Source organism: Thermobia domestica, chromosome 1 (assembly GCF_964235325.1).
Source record: "Thermobia domestica chromosome 1, izTheDome1.hap1.1, whole genome shotgun sequence".
In the NCBI taxonomy this organism is placed as follows: domain Eukaryota; kingdom Metazoa; phylum Arthropoda; class Insecta; order Zygentoma; family Lepismatidae; genus Thermobia; species Thermobia domestica.
Genome location: NC_137454.1, coordinates 333,351,393 through 333,366,553, shown reverse-complemented (window position 1 = coordinate 333,366,553; position 15,161 = coordinate 333,351,393). Strand labels below are relative to the sequence as shown.

At 35.0% G+C, this 15,161-nt stretch overlaps 1 protein-coding gene across 8 annotated transcripts in view; it reads left to right on the top strand.

Moving 5' to 3' along the window:
- The window catches only part of Dys (Dystrophin), a 1,830,839-nt gene that overhangs the window by 1,687,631 nt on the left and 128,047 nt on the right, over positions 1–15,161 (top strand). The window lies entirely within an intron of this gene.

Below are 15,161 nucleotides of genomic sequence, written 5' to 3'. Positions count from 1 at the left end.
GTAAGAAGTCTTGATCATATAACATTATTTTCAGCATCCAAATCTGATGTTGCAATTGTGAGAAATAACTATTTTAACGGGTTTAATTTAGAATTTTATTGTTTACTGGATCTCAGGCTGGAAATATGTATAAGCAAAGGTGGGAGACAAAGTATCTTAAAGTCGCATTTCTTTATATGATCTGCCCATAATAGAAGACTTATAATTGCCGGAGTGCCGCGCAGACAGTATTTGAATTAAAAAGAATGTAATACGAGAATGGAGGAAACCTGCCTACTGTCGGTTAGGTTGTGACACAAACTTGTCACACGGAACAGATTCATTGCCCTTTTTCCCGAAAAAGAATTTTAGCGGTATTGAAAAATGAACTCGAAAAAGAAGTCCCTCCCATCACTCACCGTATAAATTATAAGGTGGATTAATAGTGAGTCGAAACGAATCGAATTCAACCTACACTTGCACATGGTTGCAAATGACACCACTTATAAGATATGTTTGCAGATGAGAAGTCCCCCATATTAACGGCCTGATGCGAGTAGACGCACTTAAAACAGGAATTTTCTCCCTCGGCACTGAAGGCACCAAACCGTGAAAATTGTTAAATTTTTCAGCACACGAGTCTGTACTATGTTATTCAGAATCTACGTTTTCCAGTTCCAACACTTAATTCCATACTACTAATAGGCATTTTTAAACTTCACTCAATGTCAAAGGAAAAGTATAGATAAAACGGTAATAAGTAACAAGAAGCAGTTTTTGGATATGCAATTTTACACCACCAGAACAGCTTCCATCTGTTACTTTATCATTCTTCTGCGGTGGCCCCGCGTAGCATAGCGTAACGCGAATGTTGCTTCGCATAGAGCGAAAATGGTAATAGGATACAACAAACATTTTTTTGTATAGATTAAGGATTCCAAAAACATTTTTAATTTCAGGTATTATTCTCCCACTGAAACCAGAGGTGGTAAAGGATAATACAACTTCCGATTTCAATATTGATTCCTATATAGGAAAAGTCAAAATAATGGACCCGATTTCAGAAATTTATTCTGTGAAGTCTAATACACATGCATATGTTATTGTGACTTGTGAGACATATGCTAAGGAAAGTAAACGATCAAAGTTTTCTTCAAACATATCATAAGTGTTCCATGTGAGCACCTCGCGTAACATGCCCACACATGAAGCCGATAGTCTATCTCGTGCCAAACTTTTTGTCGAGTATTGCGGTCGGACAGTCAATTTTCGTTTACAGATGCAGCCCGAATCTCGGAAATGTTCATTCACTTACGAATGGTCTTCTCCGTAGATGGGTCTCTCTCCGTGGTGCGAAAAGGCAGTTGCATACTGATCACAGGCTTGTTTACATAACAATCGAGCACACAAGAAAGATCTCTGTCTTCCAGTCAGTGCCATTTTCCTTAACTGCTCGCTGCTGACTCTTCACGGTAGAAGGTGAAAACATACTACGTGAAAACTGAACTTTGAACATTTCGAAGCGCATATCTCAGAATAACATATGTTTTATTACTTTTCACAGAATAAATTTCTGAATCGGGTCCATCATTTTGACTAGCCCTGTATAGTAATAATAATGTAAGTTACAGAGAAACCGTTTTGGATCTGAATTTAGCGTCTGAAGAACAAGTGACCTTGTCATCTATTGAAACCGGATATTATAGACCTATTACTTCCCTTTTAGGTTGTGGATTCACATAGTTTAGAAATTTTCTGTATTTGCAGAATATAAAACGAAACACACTTTTATTTTATTTTAATTTTTAAAAAAATAAAAGTTCCAATATTTAACCTTTTCATTTTAAAGCTTCTTTCCAATTTTCAGTTTTATCAGCAGCGATTTTTCTTTTATCATGTTGTAATGATCTACTAACGTTTTGACGTAATTATTTATCTAATCTTTCTATTAATCAGTTGTTTTTTTTTTTTAAGTTTTCTCTCAAGACTATACTCAAATCGATCTAGTCATTCCTTTACATTTATATGGTGTATCGAATTATTGAAACTTTACGTATCACAAATATTCTGGTTTTTATGTCTCCCTGTAGTATATAACCACTTCATTATCTTTTTCGGTAAAGCAGGGAGCATTCATTCAATGCACGATACACAGATAAACATGTCAGAGAAGATTGCGAAAAAAAAAGAAAGAAATCAAATCCTTATTAATCTGAAAATTCTATTAAAGCTAACACGGATACTGTTTTTGACGACGATATAAAAGCAGGTTTAATGGGCCCTCAGAACATTGTTGGAGGGAATAAACGTTAAGCTGAAAAAAAAATTAAAAACCACCCTGCATTTCATTTTAAGAGAGTTTTTTTTAAATGATCATTGCTCCTTTTTTTCTCTGAAACAAAGTAACACCAAGAATTTTAACATTTATTAGTCGTATCGTTGAGTTGGTGTTAATGTTGGAGGCAGATTCATCATGCTGGTTAAATTGTTATTTTTTCCCTTCTGGGTGAAAAATAATGTAATTTCTTTACTTTTTTTCATTCTTCCACTCTTCTTAAGAGAGCGAAATTGAAATGCCTTTTAATTTACTGTTTTTATGAAGAAGACTGCATGAGAAAACAGTCTTATTTAGTCTTTCTGTAAATAAAGAGTATCTCAGCCAATGAGAATGTCGACTGCAGAGTGACATAATAACGAAATTAAATGCATTAAAGATAAATAGTAATACAGTCCATAGAGCATGTAATTAAGTGGTATTCGTTGTTATTATTATTTGTAATGAAGTTCAGGTTAGCTAGATTTATAATTTTTTTTGTCATCATTTTCCAGCGAGGTTAACGATGTCATTCAAATTATATTTTTTCTGTATTTATTAGTTTTTATTCAAGTACCAATTGTTATAATTGAAAAATAAAATGTAATATGAAATTGTAGTAGGGTCTGTGTGTTTTTAGGTTTCCACTACCACCATTGGGTATTATAGTGATCGCATGAACTCGTGAAGTTTGACATAAATCTACCAGTTTCCGCATCCAATAGAATGCGAGGGTGTGTCCCAGTCGCCAACCCCCATCTAGGAATTTTTTTTTCAGTGTCGTATCTCGCACTATACGCGGAATTAGGGATGCGCACGAGACGAGTCAAGACAGGATTTTTCTGACAAAATTCGAGTCGAGACACGTCTCTTCCAATAGAGAAATATACATTTTTCGAGTCGAGATATCACTTTTACAGTACATTTTCGAGACGAGACAGCCTTAAATCTTGTCTCGTGCGCATCCCTACGCGGAATATCTCCAGAGATGCAGTGGTGTCAGATTGCCGCTAACTTTCGTTTCGTTTTTATTGTTATTGTTGTTTTTGTTGATTTATATTTTTGCTATTATTATTGCTACCGTTTAATGCGAATATATGTTAGTATTCGTGTTATAGTCATTTAAGTGTTATTTTTTGTGTCGATCGTTCGCCATGCCCTCTAAGTTTGGCAACATTGCTGCTGCAGTTCGCTTGTTTCACGTTTTCTCAAGTGTGCGTTCGGAAAGCAGTTCCACGAAGCGTGCCGAATTCTTCCGATGCATCACACGTGAGGCAAAGCAGTTCTATGAATGGTGAACAACCCAGGCTTCACGAGTCTTCGTGATCACTATAATGATTCTTGTAATTTGCCCATAAGTCTGTAACTTTTATTCTTCTAAATATTACCCGTTACTTCCTTGAGAATAGAGAATGTTCAATTCTGTACTTTTTGTTCGGTTATTTACAAAAAAAAGAGTGTGTTGCTTGGCGTTACTTTTCATGTGCCTTTTTTTTCTTTCATGCAGTTATCCCTTTTGTACACTGTCACTTGCAATTAGTGCATATGGTAATTAACTGATAGGTGTGTTTCATGGCCATAATATACTAGCTACGACGAATGTAAGTTGTATCTTCGAGGTTTGTCATTATTTTCTGCGTGAAACGGTCCCAAGTCTTTCCTAATTGACGGTAGAAACGCCAACTATTCATTCATGAAGGAGAAAAATTGTTGGAATTTCTTATCCTTGAACTCGAGAACTTTCGAGAATGTGTGGTATATTCAGCCCCATCCTGACAATTTGGAGGGCCTATGATGACAATAAACTGTGGTAAAAACAGCAAAGAAGATCACGCGAAACTTATATGTAATGAGATATAGATAACCACCGTTATCCGTTAATATATTAACGGATTGATTCTATTAACGAACTCGGCCGAGATAATCGTTTAAGCCATCTATTGGAAAAAAGTCGGAATTTAAAAGTTCCCTTACATATATGGGATATGAGCTATACTGATTGCTACCGATAAGATCGCCGTTACCCGTGAAGATCTTAACGGATTGGGTCCATTAACGAAATTAGCCGAGATAATCGTTCTAGCTATCTATAGCGAAAAGATTGAATTCAAAAATTCGCTTATATGTATGGGATATGAGCTATAGATAACCACCGTTAAAATCACCATTGCCCGTTAAGATGTTAACGGTTTGATTCCGTTTACAACCTCCACTGAGATAAATGTTCTAACTATCTAATGCGAGAAATAGAATAAAATACACTGATTTAATAGTTATCATTCGAAGTAACGGACAGACTAACATCACAATCTAGTAAACCTCACTGTCTGATCCTAATAAAATGTGGGACCAATGATGTAGGTGAGAGTTCCATATCCAGCAAGAATTGTTGTGCGCCAAGTTTATTTCTTCATAACAATGATAATGATATCCCACTGTGAGTGCAATTTACGATAATAATAGGGTACAATCGTGTAAACTTCTTTCAAACTGTGTCTTCATCACCTCTAATTATTTTGAATTCCAAGAACGAATTAGAGATGATAAACGTGTTACTTTTCCTCAAGGTCCTAACTATTTCTTCTAGGGTACAGGGCCTGTTGCAACCATCCCTATTGCTCCACCCATGGGCTGGCCCTGAGCTACATATTCATGTTTATTCTTCGTGTTATGTGTATGGTAATATCATATTATGTTTTCCTTTTTGTCAGACTTCACAATAAAGTGAAATAAACTTGATCGTTGGCGATGTCATTATCATGCATAAGTCGTAAATGTTTCCTAATACAGTAAAACCTGTCAACTTGGCCACCTGCTCATTTTGGCCTGGTTCGTCTTGAACCTGCATTTTGCCATAAGACATTCGACACTTATAACTGTAATTTGGCCACCTATCTTGGAAGCTGGCCGCATTAAAGCAATGTTTACCCTATGATGATAATGATAAATATAAATTTACCTGAGTATTTTGGCCACACCAAATACCGTTTAATTATTTTTCTTAACTCTTTCATATTCCCATATGAGAGGCAGATGTTCTGTATTTGTGACTGGAGACGAAGAAACATGAATTTTCACAATTTGTTCTTGGAGGTCAATGCCCAGAACACTACCCTGGTAAAGGGGTGGTGAAGGAAGATGTGAATAAGAAAAGGCACGTGCAGAAATTCAGAAAATGGTAGTACGTCTACGTACACTATTTGTTTACCCTGTCTGTTTTGGTAAACCCACTAGTATATCGGCTCCTTTCATCAGTGGAGAGCTTTAGTAATTCTGAAAATTTATCAAGGTTAAAGCTAACCATCTAAGTTATCAGCTATTTGCACCTGACGGCTTATTAAAAGGTAACGGAGGGTTTGAGATATGAATTCCTTTAAAATTTCCTCAAAACATCTTTTGCTCCAAGGGAAACACTTGTAGCTCATTACCAAGAAGTAGACGAAACTTTAGAAGAACTACAAAATTAGAATTTGCAAATGTGCCGAAAATTTTACCATCAAATACTAGAAATCCTATTCTAAAAATACAACAATCACACTTATTTGCTGTAGGTTGGCCATCTGTCTAAGTTGGCCACTTTCCAATGGAACCAATGGTGGCCAGCATAGACAGGTTTCACTGTATATGCAATAATAATATAATCCAAACTACGACAAAAAAATGAGAATGTTATTGATTATTATATCGTGATATTGTCATGTGTAGTTTCGGTGTAATCTGAATTTTGCTTAGACGAGATCTGTACCATCACATACTGAACCACATTTCTCACCAATAAATATCATCTTTTAAAGTAATAAGCATTAATTTATTATACATCAAAACACTTTATAATTAATCGAAAAAAGGAGATATTCAAAGATTCATGTTTGTTTGTATATCGAGCATGTTGGGTTAAAAATCCGTGAGAATATGAAGTTAGAAACAACAGACACACTTTCCAAATTCCTCTCTATATATAATGAAAAAAAAATCAGAGCACGGAAAGGGTCTAAAAAGCCTCATTCATTACAGAGTTAGAAAGGCGCAAAAATCTATACAATATGTGATGATAGGGATGGGGGAGAACCTTTTCATTATCTTCTTCCTAAACAATTTCGTTAGTTTATGACCAACCCTCATATAGAGACAAATATTGAACCAACCTTTGTGTGTGTGATATATATATATATATGTATAGTATTTATCTTCGTTTCTATAATAGCGTTCTATCATCTCTCTTTCCCTCTTCTTACTTATTCTCTGTCGGGGCTGTTAATAGAGTGTTTAAAGCATGTGGTGTCGGTCCCTCTAGTTGAAAGAGTAATATTCAATATAAGCGAACTCACTCGTTTCTACATCTCTCTCTCTCTCTCTCTCTCTCTCTCTCTCTCTCGCTCGCTCGCTCGTTGGCTGACTTCAGCAGAGTGAGAGATGAAAAAGAGACTTGAAGCCTACCCCTTTCCATTAACTGACTAAAAGCATGAGTTATATAATACTTCAGGTCCTTAGGAGCTTTTGAGTGAAACTTCTCCTCGTTTGGGCTGGAAAGATAATACTGTTAATACACAGTATGTTCAAAAAAAGTCCGCCTTTTGTTAACGCGCTTTCGTTTTATATATATACACACATATAGCTTGAAAGGGACGGAGGCAGTAGGAGGTTTTAGTTTGGTAAATTCTCGGAAGCGGCAGAATAACAAAATTAAATGGAAAGTGAAAAATAAGTATCTTCCTATTTTCTGACTTAAGGTATATCGTTAAAAATAAGTGTATATATTCTTCTATATACTTATTTATATATAGACACTATATTCTTTAGTTTCTAGGAACATTATTTTTAATACAAGTACGGTCTTAACATTATTTATCGACTAACGTGTCATCACTAATACAAATATGAAGCATAAAATTAATATATCTGTTGGGTGATATATAAATTAGATTGGGCGAAAGTATTTTAAAGGACTGGTTGTTGTGGCCAAGCCTTTTGCCCATTGTACACTGCAGGGTAAACTAACTAATTAACTCTATAGTCTATGGAACGCGAAGATTCACTGCCACGTTCACCAAAGCTCTTCATTGACTTCTGTCTTTAGCCAACTGGATCTAGTTTCTACTTTGTATTCATTTTTCTGCGACGTCCATCTTAATATTGTAGAGATGCAAAAAAGCCGGCTTTTTTGAATCGATGGTTTTTTTCACATAAAAAGCCGGCTTTTTTGCGAAAAAAACGAGAATTTTGGAAATTTTGGCTTTTTTCATTTTCATGATTTTTCTATCTAAATAGCTTTCTTATAGTATATTCTATACTTAGATAAGAATTCCATGACCTAAATGCCATATTTCGCTCTAAAATTCACCATCAAGATGGATGGAGCACATGTTTTACGAATTAAAGCTAACATGAAGAATGTAGTATTTTAGGGCAATTTTAGAGGTTATTTAACTTTATTTTAACTTTTGAGCTATCGATATTTTTTCTTCTCGATATCATTTCAGTTTGTCGTCTGTTTCATTTCTAAGAGCTTAGTACTCTAGCTTCTAACGCAGAAGTTAAACTTACGTTTTTCTATATATCCGTCAAAGCGTACGTTTTTCAATATATCCGTCTAACCGTACTTCCACATTTCTGTTATACTGTAGGTGTGCAATGATTTAGCAATAATTTTCCGGATACAACCTTGAATACTAGTTTATACAAATAATCAGTAGCGGATTTAGAAACGCACTTTGGGACGGGTTTCTCTGATTGTTTCATTTTCTAAAATCTCCTAATTTTATTTGGGAGGAGCTTGAAGTTTATGAGTACAGGCATAACTAATACTGTATTTCGTTTCGTTTATATATTTAACGATAATCTTCCGGATACAACCTTGAAGATCATTTTATACTGAGAATCAGTGGCGGATTTAGAAAAGTATTTTGGGAGGGTTTTTTTCTTACTAATGTTTAGTTTTTCTGAACATTCGTAATTTTTATTTGACGGCAGCTTAAAGTTTATGAGTAAAGGCATAACTAATAGATATTTCGTTTGTTTTAGACATTCCGTAATTTTGGGGAACAGGCTTCAGTCCGAAAGGCCGCCCCCCCTAACCCTCGCAAAACCGTCACTGCTGGTAATTAGTAATAATAACGATTTAAAAACAATAAGAAATGAAGGTAGCCAACTCACAGTACACGCACTATTTCTACTTCATAGATGGAATGAAGAAAAGTTTTGTCAGAATGGTCGAATGCTGAGTTGAATTCCGGACTTCTCGATAGAAGCGCAAAAGCTCCAGTCAATCATGTTTGTTGTGCAGTTGTATTTATCTTAACTTAAATATATTCCGTAGTCCTTTTTTTGTGTGTGTTGGTGGGGTGGGGAGAGTTCCATAATGATATGAAGGGTGTGAGCCAAGAACATGGTAACTAACAAATTTTCAATTGCTGAGTTACGCAGCATCAGATAGGCAGCAACGCATACCGCTTCGTTTAATCCCTCATGTATAGACTTATGTGAAAAATCAGCTTTCCGACTTTCAAAATGGATTGTGCAGCAGAAAATTTCTAATTTCTTAAAATAGTAAAATTATGGGTTACCATGTTCTTATCTCACACCCTTCATGTTCAATCCCTCTTGTTAAAAATACAGAAAACTTGAGGACTGAATAAACCGTGATGGTGCTTATATAAAACTGTAGAATTTCAAGAATATACAAAACCAAAAGCTCTAGGTGTGCAGCCTTTAAGTGTATCATATAAATCTAAGTATTTTTCTTATGTTTTATTTTAATTTTATTTTGTTCCAAAAAGAGGGTATGGAATATTTTGAAGTAAAAATACTACATAGAATTTTGCTACTTATTTGAGTATTTTTTTAAAAGAAGTATTTACTTTTAGTGTTGGCTGGTTTACACCAGCTGTTTTTCTTCTTTTTTTTAATAAACAACTGGTTTAAACCGAAAAAAAAATAAAAGGTACGAAAAATGCGAATCCTGTGAACTTCATGGTGACGTTTCCATACATCAAACCATCTGCATTAGTTTTATTTCCTTTTCACCTTTTAATCAAGGTGTCCCATGTTCAATTCTCGGTCGAACCACAACCCTTCTTTCATGCGTAAACAAAGTAGCGGTTCGGATGTGACTAAGCGAAAGTCTTCTTCTTGATAACCTCGGTATTACGTAAGGATGTTAAGCCTGAACATACGAAACGAAACTAAATTGTATATTTCTGCATGCCTGAATGCCTGTTGTTTTATAAAGAAGCCAAGGTTGCTTAAATATACTGATATAAATTGACAAAATTTATCGATTGCCTACGTAGCTTCCAACATTAGCCCTTTAGAGATCTTGGCTTTTTGGGTTATTTTTTAGACTTTCAGTTAAGCAGCTACTGCATCGTCACTATTTATGCTAGGATCATGGTTCATACCTCATTCTCTTCAGAATAGAGCTGGCTTTCAAACGGTACCACTTGCATGCCCATACCATATACCAAGAGAGGGAAAATTGATGTCGAAGGGAAAATTTTGAGGGGGATTTTTTTGTCCAAATTTGGGCCCCCCTTCCCTGTGTGAACGTAGAGACCTCCAAAATCTGATAAATAGTACTTGGTAAACTAAATGCGTGTACCAAATTTCAAGTTTCTATCTTGAATAGTAAGGGCGGGAGAAATTTTATCAAAAATTCCCACAATGCCCCAAATTACCACAAAACACTATGATCTCAGGGAAAATATTTCCTGAGACATCCCTAATTACTCTAGGGGCATATGTCGCCCATATTCTCTTCTGAATAGAACTGCCTTTCAGGCGGTACCATTCACATGTCTCCATCACGTATCTAAGGCGGAAAATTCCAGAAAAAAAGGGATTTTTTGGTCTAAATTTCCCTTTTTTCAACTTTTAGCCCCTCTGGATCACCCCTGTTTTAACGCAGAAATCTGAAAAAAAAATCTGTTAAATGCTACTCGGTGGACTGAATGTTTGTGCACAATTTCAACCTTCTAGGTGCAAAAATAAGCCCGCCAAAAAAAATTCAGAAAATTCCCCATGTTACCCTATACAGAAGTATATTTTGAAAAAAAATCACTGAGACGTCCCTAATTACCCTAGAATAATAATTCGACCGTCATTCTCTTTAGAATGGAACGGCCTTTCAGAGGGTATGACTCACGTGTCTCCATCATGTATGTGACGCAGGAAAATCATTAAAAACGGGATTTTTTTCGTCTAAAAATCCCTTTTTTCAATTTTTTCCCCTTCTGGACCCTCCTGTTTTAATGCAGAGATCTGAAAAAAATCTGAGAAATACTACTAGGTGGGCTGAATGTTTGTGCACAATTTCAATCTTCTAGGTGCAAAAGTAAGCCCGCCAAAAAAAAATAAACCCACCATGTCCCATTTTTCCGTATATAGAAGTATATTTTTCAAAAAATCCCTGAGACGTCCCTAATTACCCTAGGATAATGATTGGACCGTCATTCTCTTCAGAATGGAACTGCCTTTCAGACGGTATGACTCACGTGTCCCCATCATGTATGTGAGGAGGGAAAATCCTGAAAAACGGGATTTTTTGGTAAAAATATCCCTTTTTTCAACCCTTTGCCCCTCTGGTTCCCCCCGTGTTTTAGTACTGACATCGGAACAAAAAATCTGGTAAATACTACTCGGTGGACTGAATGTTTGTGCAAAATTTCAATCTTCTACGTGAAAAAATAAGCCCGCCAAACATAATGAACATATGCTTCATAAGGGAAAATTTCTATTTCAAAATTATGACGTCAACACCTCCTCTGTCTGGACGCAGGACGATCTGAAACCATACGTAATGTCTTCTACAATGTACCTGGACTCGAAAAAAAAAAAACGGACGTTAAAGCTCAAATAGAAGAGAAATAACGCAATGTACGATGAAAAATGCGTATCGTACAAAATGTACGATAAGATCCCCAAAGGGTTAGCTTGGATTGTGCTTTCAATGATATGTACGCACTAAATTTGTAATTTAAAGAATGAGTCAGAAAAAACCTGGCCGCTTTTCTCCAGTCATATTTTCTAGTATATAAGATGAACATTGGCAGCACTGTGCATAAGCAAGGACAGACTGCCGATCTTACTCAGAAATAGATTGTCAGTTGTGAAGTGCGCGTGGTGTGGTAAAGAACGATGAGTCAGTTAGAAAAACGAAAACTAATTGTGAACAAATACCTCAAAAATCCAGGTATGTCCTTAAATAAATTAAGCAAACTCGTAAAGTACCCTCGGTCTACTGTGCAAAATGTAGTTAAAAAGTACACACAAGATTTAACTGTTGAAAGAAAACCTGGCTCAGGTAGAAAACCGGGGACTAGTCAACCGAAGCTGGAGAAAAGGGTTACTGCATTGCTGCGTCAAAATCCGAATTTATCGGAAAGAGCAGTTGCTGGTGTGGTCAAAGCGTTCCAATCTACAGTGCACAGAATTAAAGCAAGGAAAGGTTTACGATCTTTCAAAGAGCAAAAGATACCTAACCGAGACGAAAAGCAACAACTGACGGCAAAATCCAGAGCAAGAAAACTCTATGATCAGTACCTTACTCAATATGAATATTGCATTATGGACGACGAAACCTATTGTGTCGCTGATTTCAGTCAAATTCCCGGAAAGGAGTACTACGTGGCACTGAAGAGGGGAGATGTGCAGGATAAATTTAAACAACGGAAGGCATCCAAATATCCCAAAAATATTTGATTTGGCAAGCTATTTGTTCATGCGGTAAAAAAAGCAAGGCGTTCATCACAACAGGGACAATTAACGGCGAAATTTATACAAAGGAGTGTTTACAAAAACGCTTGTATCCATTTGTGATGTCATACAGTAACTCTGTTTTCTTTTGGCCATATCTTGCTACCTCTCACTACTCTAAAGCAGCCACTGATTGTTATAAAGAAAAGGGTATCGTCACAGTTCGAAGAGAGACAAATCCACCAAATTGCTCTAATCTTAGGCCAATTGGAAAATATTGGGCCCACATTAAAAGAACATTGAAAACATCAAAAGGAAAGGCGACTGACTTGAAAACTTTTCGTCGCAAGTGGACTGCAGCTGCCAATCAAATAACAGAAGAAGATGTGCGAACTCTTATGAAGTGGATTAAAAGTAATGTACGAGCATTTTTCCATAATTAGTTCTTTATGATATCTTTTGTGTATTTAATATTTTTTACTTTATAGTCAACTAAAGTATTAAAACGACCTTTCTTCTTTTCATTTCTTTACCTACTTTTTTGATCAAAGTTACTGGCCAAGTTTTTTCTGACTCATTCTTTAATACCTCAGTTTTAGCGTACTGATTATGATACGTTGACCTTTAAATTTTACATGCAAAGCAATAACAGGATTTTTTCCGTTATTGTTTTACATTTAGAGTAATGACGGGATTTTCCCGATGGCTAGGGCGGGAGTTTCTCAATTTAAGAAATTTACTGACCGGACGTCTTTAAGCTTATGTGACCTCTTACAGCATAACCCCGTTGTTGCATAATAACACCAAGGCGAAACAAACTTATTTCTGTCAATATGTAATATAAATACATAAAGCAAAATATCTAAACCCCAAAAAACCTGGTTTAAACCAAAAAAGCCTAGTTTAAACTCCCCCCAAAAAACGGGTTTTTGGCATTTTCAAAAACAACCACGGCTCTTGCCAACCCTGCTTACTTTTGTATGTAGGAGGTTAAAAAAAATCTTATTATATACATTGGTTAATCCTTTGGAATTCATAATGTAAATATGTTGAGAAGTAAAACTGTTTGAAATATCTTTTCGAAATTCATGGTTTATTTTCGAGGTTTTATATTATTATCGGCATCAACCACTAATTAAATGACTGTTTGTGTTGTAGAGAAGCGAAACAAAATCTGGTTTATCAATTTAAAGCAGAATTTTCAAAAAAGCCCAAAATTTCCCAAGCAAAAAAGCGAAGCAGAAAAAACCGAGTTTTTTTTCCAAAAAAGCCGGTTTTTTTTCCGAGCCCTTGCATCTCTATAATATTGTCCTCCTATCTTCACGTAGGTCTGTCTTCCTAGTGGTCGTTTTCTCATTGGATTTTCGGTTAAACTTTTAAAGCGTTCCTACTTTACTTCCATTCTAGGTACATGACCTACCACCTGAGCCTCCTAAACTTGATGATCCTAAGTGCCGATTTATGAAGTTTCCGCTATTCCCCATTTCTGTTCTTCTTGGATCTGAATAGTCGTCTCAGGATTTTATTCTAAAATACTTTCAGTCTACATTTTTGCTTCAGAGTAAGCGACCATGCTTTGCAACCATTCAGCATAACATGCATTATTATTGTTTTATAAATTTCAAACTTCAAATTCCTTGACAGAATTCGGGACATCAAAATACATGATTTCGATCTGTTAACATTGACCTTATAGATATTTGAAAGTATCAATGTGTCTACTTTGTCGAAAGTATTATTTGAAATTTTAACCCCTTCATAATTTGCAGTATTACGATCTCGTCGAACTTCCATTTATTTAATTGTCTCTGCACTTACTTCCAAACCCATGCCTCTGTAAGCATTTAAATCGTACGTAATTAGAAACTGTGTACGTAATTGTTTACGTTTAACAGTTTTCCCGTAACCTGCTCACCAACCTACATGCGGTTACACAAATATTAAAGTTCAAATCTCAATATACGCAGAGAAAAATAACGTATTTGGCGTACGTAAAATCGTAGGTTAATGCGTAAATCCTGTAGTTTTTGGACTTTAAACAACTAAGTGTAACATCCTGCAGTAAACGTATAGGTAATAACACTTTTTTGATGCTATTTCTCGCCTTATTATTTTAACACTTTTTTGATGCTATTTCTTGCCTTATTATTTTAACACTTTTTAATGCTATTTCTCGCCTTATTATTTTAACACTTTTTTGATGCTATTTCTCGCACTATTATTTTAACACTTTTATATGCTATTTCTCGCCTTATTATTTTAACACTTTTTTGATGCTATTTCTCGCTTTATTATTGTAACACTTTTTTGATGCTATTTCTCGCCTTATTATTTTAACACTTTTTTGATGCTATTTCTCGCCTTATTATTTTAACACTTTTTTGATGCTATTTCTCGCCTTATTATTTTAACAACTTTTTTGATGCTATTTCTCGCCTTATTATTTTAACACTTTTTTGATGGTATTTCTCGCCTTATTATTTTAACACTTTTTTGATGGTATTTCTCGCCTTATTATTTTAACACTTTTTTGATGCTATTTCTCGCCTTATTATTTTAACACTTTTTTGATGGTATTTCTCGCCTTATTATTTTAACACTTTTTTGATGCTATTTCTCGTCTTATTATTTTAACACTTTTTTGATGCTATTTCTCGCTTTATTATTGTAACACTTTTTTGATGCTATTTCTCGCCTTATTATTTTAACACTTTTTTGATGGTATTTCTCGCCTTATTATTTTAACAACTTTTTTGATGGTATTTCTCGCCTTATTATTTTAACACTTTTTTGATGGTATTTCTCGCCTTATTATTTTAACACTTTTTTGATGCTATTTCTCGCCTTATTATTTTAACACTTTTTTGATGGTATTTCTCGCCTTATTATTTTAACACTTTTTTGATGCTATTTCTCGTCTTATTATTTTAACACTTTTTCTGATGCTATTTCTCGTCTTATTATTTTAACACTTTTTTGATGCTATTTCTCGCTTTATTATTGTAACACTTTTTTGATGCTATTTCTCGCCTTATTATTTTAACACTTTTTTGATGCTATTTCTCGCCTTATTATTTTAACACTTTTTTGATGCTATTTCTCGCCTTATTATTTTAACAACTTTTCCCGTCCTTTTTTCTTGTGGAAATTGTCCTTAAAAATCTTAATTACGATTAAG